We start from the raw sequence: 13,062 nt of genomic DNA on the forward strand, positions 1-13,062 counted from the left end.
GCCTCTCCCACACCCTCACATGATACTCACAATTAAAGCTGAAGCTCGTGAGATCTGATCTCACCTGAACAGCATTATATGACAGAGGGAAGATGCAGATTTCAGATTGTTCTGGAATTTCATACTGGATATTGTTGTTCTAGCTGAGCCCTGTTGGCTGACTTCTCACACCTCTGCTGTTGTGCTTTTGCTGTGTGAAGTGTTTTACTGCCCTTCAGTCCTCTGGCTCATTGTAATTTGCACAGAAATCAGTCTGGCAGGAGGGAAAATTAGAGCATTGAGGCTTGTGAGAGAGCATTCATCAAAAGGCTGTAATGCAGCGGGACAGAAAAGGACGTTGATTTCTTATTTATGCTCCTATTTCTGGCGCATCTCTATTTCTGAGGCAGAAATGTGAAAATGCAGTGTACAAGGAGAGGAGGCGCTGAGAATGAAGGAAGAGAAACGAGGTGGTGACACAACAGAAAGAAGCAGACAGTCCAAACTTTAAAAAAAAAAAAAATCTGACAGAGTGGAGTAGAAAGGAAACAAATAAGCCTTGAATATTTTACAGCTGCTCTGGTTTTGTCCTGTGACCTGACCTTTCATCTGCTCTCAGGAGACCCTGTGGAGGACGCAGCTATTACAGTTTTTCTCAATCACTTTGGTACATTTTTCCAATCATTCTTGCAATTTGCAGAAGATCAAGTGCATTTCTCAAAACAGTTTGAACAAATAGCAAAACACCGTGGATCACCTGCAAAAGCCAGTCTCTTGCTCAAAATCCTTAGTCCATCCCTCAAAAGCAAGTTTTTGTGTCAATATACTTGTCAGTGCCATCAGAATGTTTAATCATTGTGTCATTGTGTACGGATAAGACAGTCAAATTCATTAGTCATGTTGGCAATTGAATAGTGCACTTTGAAGGGACATGTTGATGTAAAATGTGGTTTAGGTGTGATGACAAGTGTTGTACATTTGACCTCATATAATGTATATGTGTAAGATTGATTGGAAAAGACAAGATTCACATTTACAGAATGACTTCTTTATTGGCAAACATTGACATTGCAGTGCGTAAAGAAAAAAAAAAGACAGCACTGCACATAACAAAGGTGAAATACAATACGTAAGTAAACATAGGTCAAAAATATAAACATAGGTCATACAGTAGGTAAACAAAAAAATATGAACAACTCCCCAAATTCTAATCTCAATCCTGATCTTCAGCTTCTTCCCGTTCCTGTCTGTTAGGCCACAAATTCTCATCCACGTCACACCTGATGTCCTCCCGTGCAAGGCAGCGTGGATAGTATCTTCTTGCATGCCTAATCCATGCTCTGCAGGAATCTGCAGTAATGTCTTGGCATGCTGCATCCATTGCAGCCAGAAGGGTCACTTGTGTGTGTGGCTCTTGGTCATACACCTTCCACCTCCAGGCTGAGAAAAATTCCTCAATAGGGTTGAGGAATGGGGAGTATGGTGGTAAGAACTCCATCACCATTCTGTTATGGTTTGCGTACCACTGCCTTACTAGGTTTGTCTTGTGGAAGCTTACATTGTCCCATATTATGGCATATTTGGGCTGGGCCATATTCTCGGCTGGGCCACCTAGGATATGATCCCTGTACAAAGTGTCTAGGAATGCTGTTAGACGTTCAGAGTTGTATGGACCCATCAGTGGAATGTGTGTCAGCATACCGTTATCTGATATTGCGGCACACATAGTTATGTTGCCACCCCTTTGCCGCTCCCTTGAGCTCATTCAGAAAACTGTCGATCATTGGTTGATCAACTCTTTTCATTAGAGAAAGTCTAGATTCACCTGGGAGGAATTTACCAATTTAGATCATATTTACAGACAAATGTCTTATGGAAATGTATATATGCTTGACATGTTATGATGGCTTGGTAAATCATTTTGCATGTGAAGACTTATATGATGAACTATAGCCTAAATGTTTTGGGGAAAGAGACTATTTGATAGATTCCTATAACAAAGCATTTTGATTAGCATGACAAAAGCAATTGATAATGTACGAAAAACCTGAGAATTGTACACAATCATTTGCATGGATGGACAAAAGCATTTGCAATTTGTTCAATGCAATGAGAAACTGCCTTTTTCATCTGCACAAATGGCATGATGATGTGACAATTGAACAAGAACTTTTGAGAATTTCAATTCTGATGTGAGAAATGTACCAAACCAATTGAGAAAAACTGTAAAGGATAAAGGATAAAAAACTTTATTGATCCCACATCTGGGAAATTACACGTTACAACGGCAGCCCGTGGTGTACAATACAGAATACTACTAAAAGAAAAAAAAAAAGACTCTAATATTATGTACATTGCTATGTACATTATCCTGTATATACAGAAATTAAAAATTATGTACAGAAGGAGTGTCGGACAGTGTGAAGAAAGATGAAGGTGCAAATAAGATGTGCAAATAAGACATTCCAGAGGTAGGATGATTAGTTAGTGCAAATATGCCAACCCTGGGTTATTGGTGCTACATTAACAGTTGTGCATGTTGAACAATCTGATGGCAGTTGGGATAAATGACCTGCGGTAACGTTCCCTTTTACACCGTGGGTGTAACAGTCTGCTGCTGAAGGAGCTGCTTAAGGCCTCCACAGTCTCGTGTAGGGGGTGAGAGGGGGTGTCCATAATTGATGTCAGCTTGGCCAACATCCTCCTCTCACCCACCTCATCAATGGAGTCCAGAGAACAGTCCAGGAGTGAGCCAGCCCTTCTGACCAGTTTGTTAAGTCCCTTCCTGTCCCTCTCTGAGCTTCCACAGCTCCAGCAGACCACAGCGTAGAAGATCACCAATGCCACCACAGAGTCATAAAAAGTCCTAAACAGTGACCTGCACACTCCAAAGAACCTCAGTCTCCTCAGCAGATGGACATGACTTTGGCCCTTCTTGTACAGGGCATCTGTGTTATGAGTCCAATCCAGTTTATTGTTGAGATGAACACCCAGGTATTTGTACTCCTCCACGATCTCAGTGTCCAAACCCTGGATGTTCCCTGGTGCAGTGTGAGAAGCCTTCCTACTGAAGTCGATCACCACCTCCTTTGTCTTGCTGGTGTTGATGCGCAGATGCTTGAGTTCACACCAGGTGACAAAGTTGGTGCTGACCTCCCTGTACTCCAGTTCATTCCCCTCAGACACACGTCCAACGATGGCTGTATCATCAGAGAACTTCTGGAGGTGGCAGCTGTCCGAGTTGTGGCAGAAGTCCGATGTGTAGAGAGTGAAGAGGAAGGGAGAGAGAACTGTACCCTGCGGTGCCCCCGTGCTGCAGACTACCACTTCAGACTCACAGTCACGGAGCCTCACGTACTGTAGTCTGTTGGTGAGGTAGTCGGTGGTCCAGGCAGCTAGGTGACAGTCGACTCCGGCTCCCTCCATCTTCCCTCTCAGCAATGATGGCTGGATTGTGTTGAAGGCACTGGAGAAGTCAAAGAACATGACTCTCACAGTGCTCCCAGTGCTCTCTCAGTGTAAGAGTGACCGGTGTAGCAGGTAGATGACCGCGTCATCCACACCAATGCCCGGTCGATATGCAAACTGTAGAGGGTCCATCTTGCTGTCCACCAGCTGTTGGAGGTGGGTGAGAACGATCCTCTCCATGGTCTTAATCAGGTGAGAGGTTAAACGCACTGGCCTGAAGTGGTTGGGCTCCCTGGCGTGCGCAGTCTTAGGAACCGGAACCACACATGATGTTTTCCACAGTAGTGGAACTCTCTCCAGACTGAGACCTGATGGCTCAATAATGAGCAGAAAACCTTCAGCCTGGTTTCTGTTGCTTGGTTCACTCACTATTTCCTCTGAAACAGAACCAGGAAGGCTGAAACTCAGCTGAGAACCAGCATGCTGATGCATAAATGCTTCATGAGAGTGTTTTCAAAGGATAGCTTTAATTTTAGACATGATTAAAAAGACAATTTTAATAACTTTTCTTTAATCTTTAAAATATGAAGGCAGCAGGGGAATAAACAGGATGCTGTTTGGAATTGACAGATTTCCTGCACTGCTCCAGCCAGCAGGGGGCGCTGCTGCGGCATGTTCGCTTTGGCAGCTGCAGTTTGAATCCTTTTCTGCATGAACACGTGCATGTGGACATGCGAAGAAGCAGCGCTGCTTCCGAACAGAGGCATCAGAAATGCTGAGGGCCACATGGTGGAAGCAGAGCAGGTGACTGAGGATGGTTTCCTCCATCACTTTCTCAACAAAGGGTAAATTCTATCCGTCTCTGTTCATCTGCCTGCTTTGTTTTCCCTGGAGGCCACTGCAGAGATGGAGAGCTTCTCCTCTGATTCAGGACAGTCAGTTCTCTGGGCCAAAATAGACCTCATGAATAAAGCATGTAGTGTGTAGTTACATTATGTAACAACAGCACATATGAACTCTTTTAAGGTTCAGTGCATAAACAAACACTGCAGCATCCAGAGTGGGGCTGGATGAGGCATCAGCTGACTCCAGCTTCTTTTCAAATGGAAATTCTTTGGGTGTCAGCGGAAGTGGCTGACGCCAATGCGAACTTGGACTGGCCGATGTGCTCGGCTCAGTTTCAGCTGCACCCTCGGAGCTCCACGCAGGCTTGAACTCGTTCACACTTGGTCGCTTCAGTGGGCAGCCATTAAAAATTACTTGTGTTGTAAATGCACTGCAAGATGGATGGCCAGTAGAAACCTGGGCTATGATTCTGACTAAGGTCAAGCATGAAAGGATTAAATCACCTGCCATTTAGAGAACAATAGCATATTCCTAATAAGTATTGTTTTGGTTTTTCCTCAAAACCACACAACCACACCATAATTCCAAATTCAGCGTCAAAAGGAACCGATAGAGCAGCAGAGCAGATAGAATGCAGCGACACCAGAGCTGCTGAAGTTGTCTCAGCATTAGCTGAGCTGCAATAATGCACACTAAAAGAGAAGGCTGGAGTTGAAGCCAGGTTCATCTGGCAGCCAGGCTACGTTACAGTGTCTGCTGCCTCCAGGCAAGAGCAGGCAAGACTGCAGAACACCCACAGGTCAGAGGTCAAGTGCTCCTGCTGATGGGCTGGCTTGATTTACCAGGGAAATGTAGTCAAGCTTCTCCGTCTGCAGCGAGCCCCACGCCTGTGTGTGTGTGCCTGTGTGTGCGTGTTTGTGTGTTTCTGTGTTAGTGTGCGCGCCCGTGTGTGTGTGTGTACTGTATTCAAACACAAATTATCTGAAAATGGTGTTTTAGAGCAGACATGTGCTGACTGTGTGATGTCATTGCTTGTGCCTCCTGAAGCAGCTCTTTTCTCTTCTGCTTCTCTTTCTTTAGCTTTGGGCTGATTTCATCCTTTGTGATTTGCTGCAAGTGGCTGTAAATAAAAGCATGACAACAGACAGATGATCGACCAGTTATTGAATCCCTCTCAGAGCCACATCCAGCTTGGATGATTGGTCATCAAGGTGTTGGTGGGCTCCACATCCTAGTGCTCCATACAGCAGCTGCTGTCGCCTCCATATATTTGAATGTCAACAACGATGGAATGTTCTGATTGGTTTGTTTTCTCTTGTAAAATTTAAATTTGACTTTTCATTGACCTTAAGGTTGCCAGAAAACGCAGGCAGGCTGACATTTGCAGAGTGTAGATTACATTTCTCTTGTGTTTTCCGTCTGGTTTTGGGAAATGGGTTGTTGGGAGTTTTCATCTGGGGGCAGGAAATTGCTGCTGTGTCCTTCAGCAAGTCAGTCAAGCTTGATTCTCACAGCCTCCAGACCAACTGCTACATCTGTATGACAGAGAGATGTGTAAGAAACACAACGGCAGGCCGATATGAAGAACTCCAATGGTGCAGGAGGAAAACAAGCTGGAAGATCAGGAGAACCTCCTGTTTTTATCAGAAGGGGCTGAAGCAGCCAGACTGGGGAGTTATGTGCATCAGGCAGCTGCTACTGCCACCAGGTGTGTGCAGGATGGGGCGGTGAACTACAAGAAGATCCAGTATCAGCTGAGCCAAACGGAGGCTGAGATGGAGGGAAACTGAAGGCGGAAGGTGATCGACACAGGTAGGACAACAAAGGGTCTAAAGAAGGCAGGGGAACCAGGGCAGAGCTGGCAGAAGGAAAGGTGTCAGGAAAGAGACACAAAAAGAGGCAGGAATGACTCCCAATGAAAGAAACAACGTTCTTTGTGTTCCCAGGAACCATCTGGTGCTCCTGCTAACTCAAAGCCTGACACAGTCGACTGAAGTGCTTAGAGGAAGTGAAGAATACAGCAGGTTTTGGGGAAACTGTCCCAGATTTGAAGTGAGAGAACACAGAAAACAAAATACTTGTACTCTGGGTCCCTTGTGAATCACGTCTACACTCCAGCTGATTATATCACTATCAGCTCCCTTCACTGGGAAAATGTTACAATGCTGGGAAAAAGCCTTCCAAAAGGAGGGACCTATTTAATCAGAATAAAGCTCATGAACTCAATTTTTCTTCTTCAACAGGACTTAATAATCAACACGGTCATCAGAAGAGCTCAAGTGTTCCGTCGGACTAACAGAATAAGGTGTTGATTTTGATGATTTTAGCAGCACATTTGAAGTGTTTTTGAGTCATTTGATTTCACTTGAAACTCCATTTTCTGTGTTTGTAAAGAAGCAAATGTCTGGATCAAAGTTGGGAAGCCAAAATCAAATTTCAGCAATTCTTTTTCCATGATCACTACAAATCCATAGATCACTTCGGATCCTTCTACAGTATATCCACAAGAAGAAGTAGAAGAACCCTTTGCTCACTGTTTTACACTCTGCTTACAGCATGAACATCCTGAGAACACATGCAGTCAGTGAGGACGAGCCGCTTGGTTCCTCCAGGCTCTGAGCTGCTGCTACCCCAGAATGGTTCTCTAGACTTTTTTTGTTTTTACGTCTCCTGCTGGCATCACTTTATTGAAAAGTTCTGTCAGTTGAACTTTTGACCAGTTTGATGGGCTGCTTACCTGGCAGCTATGGATGCAGAATGGGAACACACACACACACACACACACACACACACACACACACACACACACACACACACACACACACACACACATACACTCTTTTTTCTCATATTCAGTGAGAATCCTCAGCAAACACAATGAAAGCTCACCCATCTACTGCCTGTCAATCAAACGGCCTTGTGGTTTTCAGCCTGACTGTAGCCTCACTGCCTGGCCTCTCCTCTTTCACTGGCTTTTCTCTTTCTTCTGCAGCAACCTGAGCAGCATCATATTTTCTTCCACATCCATAAGTTAAATTGTAACAGCATCCTCTGCATCTTCAGAACAGGTTCTATTCAGCATTGTAAGAAGACCTGACCATGTGAAGGAAATGTACCACATGCACGTTTAAAGATATCATAAAATAATGCAACAGCCTCTTATGATGAAAAGAACCAAAACAGAAGTGTCACCAAGATTCCAGGTTTGCTCTTTGGATGTAGTGCAGCCTAATGGCTAGTCAGGTTCATCTCTTTACTGACTGATGTTGTGATGACCCTGACTGTGTTTTCTCTGCCTGCCTCTCTGTTGTCTCCTCCCTTCTGCAGGCAGTGGGTGGGCCAAGTGCTGCTAAGTGGCAATCCAGCTCACCTGGACTGATTAGCTGTGAGGGCTATAAATGCTCCACAGTCTTGGCAGTCAGTCTCTTGCTTGGCTCCCTCCTGGTCTGCTTCGGTGTTCTGGTTTGATTTGTTTTTTTGCATGCACCATCTTTATACACTACATGTTCCCTCATGCCAACACTTGCATTCATTACTGACCTTACAGACTTTCCACAACTTGTTCCTTTTGGTTGAAGAGAATTCCTATCAATAAATTCCATTTTTTCTAAAATCCGTCCCGTGTGTTCTCCCTAATTTGTCTGAGCCCTGAGCTGGTTTATGACAATGTGCCTCTTCCAGCAGATCCTTCCATATTCTGAGTCTCTGCGTTCCTTCAGGATTTGAATCTGTTGCAAAGCTCTGGTAAACGGCTGTGTCTACCCGCCAGTAGTTCTGCCCTGTTGGTCTCTAGCTGTGCATGCGCGTGCTCATCCACAATCACTGCAAAAGTTCTTGCTCACTCTGATGCTTTAGAAGAATTCCTCCACCTTCAGTCACACCTCCGTGGCTGAAGCCTGAACCCAACTGTTGGGCCGATGACTCTGTTTAAGAGTGTAACAGTACTTTGGTCAGGGTGGGGGAACGTGGCCACAGCTCCGCACTGGTAAAGGCCATCCTCTGAGCAGAAGCTGCTGTGGATCTCCTGAGTAAGAAGGTCCTAGCAGCTATGACAGCAGCACTGATGTGGCTCACTTTAAATATCTGGTTTAGGATCAAAGGCCACAGCAAAATCACACCACAGCAACGCTGAACAATGTAAATCCTCTGATCAGGAGGGATTTTTTTATTCATGGACAAGCTAATTCTTGTCATCACACTAAAATAGTCCCTGGTTTCACTGAGAACAAAGGTCATTTGGTGTTTCACAGTTAAATATGTTTAAATATATTTCTCAGTTAAATATATTTTAGATTATTACTTCCGTGTCTGCCGCCAAAGTCTGTCTCTTTTCTGATCCCTCTCAGCCAACGTGGACACAGAGCCATGAGGATACCTGCCATGGTCATCTGACAGCATCCATGCACTTAAAACAAATTGTCCCAAATTCATGTAAAATTTTAGAAAATCTTGTAAAAGAAGTGAACATTTAAGTTGTTTGCTTTGGCTATTAAAACAGATAATTACTGGTTAAAGTTTGAATTTCTGCCACTAATAAAACAGCAACGTTTAATCTCTGTTGGAATGTTTAAACTCTCATTTCAGACATTTCAGAACTGCCGCTCTGATTTTATTTGCATTTCTACCACAGACCTGTTTGTGTTGTTGAAGGTGTTGCAAACTGTAAAGCACCTGTTTCAATGGCACATTTATTTGCATTGTCCTGAATGCGGTGACAGTGGTTCCTGCTCCAATGGTAGCTCTAATCTGTCCATCCTATTCCAGGATGTCAACATTTAGACACAATTTGAACCATGGATGAGTTGCCAGCTTGTCACAGAACAACACTGAAGAACAATCAACCATTCACATTCAGTCTACTTAAACTTCTGTCTGTATTTTGGGAAGGTGGTTTGGATTAAATTCACAGTAGTAATTTGCACATAACATAGATAAGGAGGTAATGTTTAAAATAACGGCATGTGATCATGTTTCCAAAAACTGTTACAATCACTAAGAAACAGTAAAGAGAACACAGAGAAAATCAGACATGTAAATCCATCTGTCAACATTCAGCCACGATGAATCTTCATTTATTATTACTGTATTTCTTTTGTCACTCGGTTCACAAGGGGAATAAAAAGCACATGCGGTAAACAAAACTGAGCAGAAGCACTTTTGTGTAGTGCTAGTAAAGAAGCCTTGGGCTGTTTTGCTATGTGTTCACCCTCTAGTGTTTCATGGCATCCGTACAGTAGAACTGCATTATGTTTTGTTTTAATAATTCATCAGTCAGCAGCCAGAGCAATCTGAATCATAGCTGCTAGCTCAGCCAACAGCACATGAGCATGCCTATCTACAGTTCTGTGGTTAATGCTGTAGGACTGTCTGCTCTCTACGCTTGGACCTACTCCATAACCCTACTCCAGCAAGCTCTCGTTCATTTAATTTCCATTAATTAGATGAACGAGAGCTTGCTGGCCTAACCTGATTATGTGAGGACTATTTGGTGAACCTCCATAACCATCTTATGACAGCTGTCAGCTAATGAGAAGACACACAATAGACACACAGCCCTCAAAGACATTAATTACAATAAGCTTCAAATAAAGGAGATGAGCAGGTCAGTTATTTTTCATAAATTCTAACAACAAAAACATCTGAAGTGAACTCCTAGGAAGCCATCCAATCAAAAACCAACTGAATGTTGCTGGCTCCACGTCTCATTCCATGTCAAAAATGTAATCACTGTTGTTGTACAAATATATAGCGCTAACATTTTTTTATACTATGCATATAAAAAAGATTATTGATTTGTCTGTTATGGAATTACACCCACAGTAAAGTGTAATGTTCTCCACCATGCACAGTAAAATACAATAAAACAAATAGGCAAATTTACAGTAGAAGAATATAAATAAAAAATGAACTTATGTTAGTGTATATATGAATGCCTGAAAGGACGGTGTATGGAGGGATGAGTGGGGCTGAGAGCTGAGTCTTCTGATGGCTTCGGGAAGAATCTCCTCCTTTATCGGTTTTACCTGTGCAGTCATTTGCCAGATGGCAGCCACTGGAAGAGTTTATTGCCTGGGGTGCTGAAAGTCTTGTTTGATCTTCATGGCTCTGGTGGTGCACCATCTGGTGAAGGTGCCTAATGCTGTCCTGGTGTTGCATTCAGCACAGCGGATAACTCAGTGGAGAGTTTCCTGTCCATGGCAGTGTGCCTTCCATACCAGGCAGTGATGCTCCAGGTAAGCACAGATTCAGCTGCTGTGGTGTAAAAGGTCCTCTGCAGTTCTGTGGAGATCTTAAATGTCCTCAGCCATCTGAGGTGATAGAGGTGATTTCTCACCTTCTTCACTATGGGGGAGGTGTGTGGTCCATGGTGATAGGTCCTGAGAGATGTGGACTCCGAGGTACCTGTAGTTCTGTACTCTGTTCACCAGGGCTCTGTATATCCTGAGAGGAGCCTGTGTGTGTCTCCCTCCTGAATCCATGATTATTTATTACACCATAATGACAGTGCATCCACCTCTGCCAGATAGGGAGCCATTAAAGATCAGGCATACTTCCACCGTTTTGTTCGTGAACTCAAAGGTGATGTGAAGTGGTGAGTAGCTTCATTCACGGGTAGTAGAGCAGCAGACTCAGGACTTATCCCTGGAGATGTTGAGATGTTGAGTGGGCTAGAGGTGTAATTTGCCAACCTCACCACAAGTGTTCTGTCTGTTAAAATGTTCTTGACCAATTTCCTCAACTTGGAGTCCAGTCTGTGGCAAACTATGGCAATGAAAGTAGAGCTGTAGTCCATAAATAGAAGACAGGCGATGAACCAAACTAAGGGTGGTTCAGCAAATCACCATGAACAGGGCACAATCAAAGTTGTTTACGTTGCCTGGATTGGCATTACCGGGGCCCCACTCTTGAACCACGCCTGGTGGCCGGGTCTGTGGCAACGGGACCCGAAATGGCAGCGTGGGACCAACTTCCTGTAGGCAACTTCCTGTGCTCCCACACAAGCTCCCGCTCAGGTTGAGAGGTACTGGCTAGAGATAGTTGGGCTCACCTCCACACAAAGCATGGGCTCTGGAACCCAGCTCCTTGAGAGGAGCTGGACTTTCCACTACTTATTTTCATGCGTCTTCAGTTCGGGAACAGGTCTGTTGCTGTTGTTTGCCAAATGGCAGCACAGAGGACCCAGCCTTCTTGGAGTCCCTGGGAGGGTGCTTGATATTGCCTTGACTGGGGACCCCATAGTTATTCTGGGGGACTTCAATGCCCATGTGGACATTGACAATGACACCTGCAGGGGTGTGATTGGGAGGAACAACCTCCCTGACATGAGTGTTGTTTTGGTATTGGACTTTTGTGTTCATCACAGTTTGTCCATGACCAACACCATGTTCATTAATAAGGGTGTCCGTTATTGCACATGGCAACAGGACATCCTGGGCCAGAAGTCGATGATCGACTTTGTTGTCAGTTGATCTGACCACTGGACGTATGTTGGCGTGGACCATGTTTTCTGCCTCCATTGCTGATGTAGCAGCTTTGAGCTGTGGACACAAGGTCTCTGGTGCCAGTTGTGGCGGCAGGCCCCAAACACTGTGGTGGACACTGAAAGTAAGAGCGCTGTCAAGCTGAAGGAGTTCTATTGGGCCATGTTGGCCTATACAGTAGATTAGTGCCGACAGATCAAGCAGGTTGCAGCTCGAGCTGTCCGGGAGGCAAAAACTCAGGGCTGGGTTTGAATAAGCCATGGAGAAAGACTATCATTCATTCTCAAAAAGATTCTCGTAAACTCTACTAGGTGCCAGTCTAGTGTGATTTTAAGGCCCTTCGCCACAAATGTTTTTTCCTGCTTTTTGCAGGCTTGTAAATCCTCCATCTTCTGGAGGATCTCCTTCAGCCAGGAGGGTCAACTGTGTGTAAATCCAGGAAAAAAATATTGAATAGAGAAGATGCAGCAATGCACAAAAGTATGCCGCTGTACTACACAATCATTGTGGGAGACGTGTCAAAAGAGGATGCATGAATAACATAAATAAGAAAGGAGGCACGGTCTCTCCTGGGCTACCACCTTATCGTGGTGGAGGGTTTTGTGTGTCCCAATGATCCTAGGAGCTCCATTGACTGGGGCTATATGCCCCTGGTAGGGCCACCCATGGCAAACAGGTCCTATGTGAGGGATCAGACAAAGCGTAGCCCAGGACCCCGTAATGAAGATAAATAACATTGGTCTCAAGTTTCCCTTGCCCGGATGCGGGTCACTGGGGCCCCCTCCTGGAGCCCGGCCTGGGGGTGGGGCATGTTGGTGAGCGCCTGGTGGCTGGACCTCTGCCCATGGAGTCCGGCCGGGCACAGCCTAACATGGGACCCCCTTCCCATGGGCTCACCACCTGCAGGAGGGGCCAAGGGGGTCGGGTTCATTGTGTTTTCGGTAGCGGCCGAAGGCAGGGACCTTGGCGGTCTGATCCCCGGCTGATCCTGGCTCTAGGGACATGGAATGTCACCTCTCTGGTGGGAAAGGAGCCTGAGTTGGTGCGCGAAGTCAAGAAGTTCTGACTAGATATAGTTAACCTCACCTTGACACACAGCAAGGGCTCTGGAATCAGTCTTCTCGAGAGGGGTTGGACTCTCTACCACTCTGGAGTTGCCGATGGTGAGAGGCGACGGGCAGGGGTGGCGATTCTTGTTGCTCCCCAGCTCAGTGCCTGCATATTGGAGTTTACCCCGGTGGATGAGAGGGTAGCCTCCCTTCCCTTCCAGGTGGGGGGACGGATCCTGACTGTTGTTTGTGCCTATGGCCCAAACAGCAGTTCAGCTGTAGCCACCCTTTTTGGAGTC

The 13,062-nt window shown here is 45.3% G+C and overlaps 1 protein-coding gene and 1 long non-coding RNA gene across 2 annotated transcripts in view; one reads left to right on the top strand and one right to left on the bottom strand.

Moving 5' to 3' along the window:
• LOC130528417 (inactive N-acetylated-alpha-linked acidic dipeptidase-like protein 2) overlaps nucleotides 1-13,062 on the bottom strand; it is a 54,740-nt gene that overhangs the window by 12,990 nt on the left and 28,688 nt on the right. The gene's annotated exons all lie outside the window — the stretch shown is intronic.
• LOC130528419 (uncharacterized) lies at nucleotides 4,577-7,839 on the top strand. The gene is made up of 3 exons (XR_008951289.1): nucleotides 4,577-6,045; nucleotides 6,180-6,285; nucleotides 6,477-7,839. It is a non-coding gene; the product is annotated as an uncharacterized LOC130528419 (long non-coding RNA).

This window comes from Takifugu flavidus, chromosome 7 (assembly GCF_003711565.1).
Source record: "Takifugu flavidus isolate HTHZ2018 chromosome 7, ASM371156v2, whole genome shotgun sequence".
NCBI classification, from domain to species: Eukaryota; Metazoa; Chordata; class Actinopteri; order Tetraodontiformes; family Tetraodontidae; genus Takifugu; species Takifugu flavidus.